Source organism: Galeopterus variegatus, unplaced genomic scaffold (genome assembly GCF_000696425.1).
Source record: "Galeopterus variegatus unplaced genomic scaffold, G_variegatus-3.0.2 Scaffold823, whole genome shotgun sequence".
NCBI lineage: Eukaryota > Metazoa > Chordata > Mammalia > Dermoptera > Cynocephalidae > Galeopterus > Galeopterus variegatus.
The window spans coordinates 378950-380792 of NW_007726934.1; positions in this window are offsets into that span (position 1 = coordinate 378950).

The window sequence follows — 1843 nt, forward strand, 5'->3', positions numbered from 1 at the left end:
CACCAGCCCACTCAAGGCGGGGAGTTCTCAGGCCTCAGCCTTTCTACTCTCTGTCTCGGTGAGCTCACCAATTCCTGTGGTTTGAAAGACCATCCTGATGCTGCCGAATCCCCAAATTTCTAACTCTAGCCTAGGCCCTCCTCTGAGCACTCCATCTACTTACTTGAAATCTCTCCTGGAATGTTGCACACACATCTCAAACTTCATGTGTTAGAAAGGAATTCTTTGATTCTCCCCAACAAGTGTATCCCCCACCTCCAGCTCTGGTCTTTTGTCTCAGAATAAGAACCATCCTCATCCATGAAGTTGCTCAAGCCTGAAACTGGGCATCACCCTGGATTTGCCCTTTTCTCCCCCTGCTACCCAGCCATCAGCAGGTCTGTCTGTCCCTCTCCCTCAAATGTCTATGGAACCTACTTAATCTTCTCCACTCCTATTGCCACCACCCAATCCAAGCCACCAGCTTCTCTCCCCTGGACAATTGCAGTGGCCTCCTTGCTGGTCCTTCTGCTGTTACTTTTGCCCCCCTCCAAACCATACTCTATACAGCAGCACTCCCTGCTTACAACACTTATAAAACCTATCAGTGGTTTTCCTGGATCTTAGAGTAAAATCCAAAGTCTTGCCTCAGCTTGCAAGGTCTTGCGTGATCTGACCCTGACCAACCTCTCTAATCTCATCTCATACCACTCTCCTTCTCTTATGACTTCCCAGCTACCTTGAGATTTAAAAGGTGAATTAGTTGCTAGGGCTGCCCTAGGGTGGCTTAAACAACAGAAATTTATTTGCTCATTGTTCTGGAGGCTGGAAGTCTGAGATCAAGGCCAGCAGGGTTGGTTCCTTCCAAGAGCCATGAGGGAGAATCTGTCCCATGCATTTCTTCTCTTCCAGTGGTTTGCCAGCAATCTTTGGCATTCCTTAGCTTGGAGATGTATCACCCTGATCTTTGCCTTGATATTCACATGGCCTTCTCCCTGTGCGTGCGTGTGTGTGTGTTTCCCCTTTTTATAAGAATGCCAGTCACATTGGGGTTAGGACCCATCCTAATGACCTCCTTTTAACTCGATTACTTCTGTAAGAACCCTGTCTCCAAATAAGATAACATTTTGAGGTTCTGCAGGTTAGAAGTTCAGCATGTAAATTTGGGGGGGATCCAATTCAACCCATAACACATGGTTGTTTTTTTTTTTTTTTGTCCTTTTTGAGACCGGCCACACCGCGCTCAGCCAGTGAGCGCTGTGAGCGCACTTGGTCATCCCTATATAGGATCCGAACCCGCGGCAGGAGTGCTGCTGCGCTCCCAGTGCCGCACTCTCCCAAGTGCGCCACGGGCTCGGCCCTAACACATGGTTTTGATTTTGCAAGCTCTTTCCCACTGTGGGAACTTTGCATGTGCTATTCTTACTAGAAAGCCCTCCTGAACCCTTTGAATGGCTGGGGCCTTCCCTTCCTTTAGCTTATATGTTCCCTTCTCAGAGAGGCTTTCTCCAACCCCCTTCCCTGAAGAATGTTCCTGAACCATCCCTGACCCAGCCATTTCCTATTACTCTTTGCCTCAATACATTGTTCCCTTTATTGCAATAGTTTCGGTTATTTGTCTGCATATGTTTTTTCCTGTCTCCTTCCACTAACTGTAAACTCCTTGAAGCCAAGGTTTATGTCTCTCTCCTCACTGTATGCCAGTGTTTGTGGACCAAATGACTGAGCAAAGGTTGAGTTTATTTGGTCACACTATAAAGCTAGAATCAGACCCCAGATCTCCTGCTTCCTAGTTTCTATGGCCTTCCACATTCCCTCCCTACAAAAGCTTCTTTCTTTTTTTTTTTTTTTTTTTTCTTTTTCG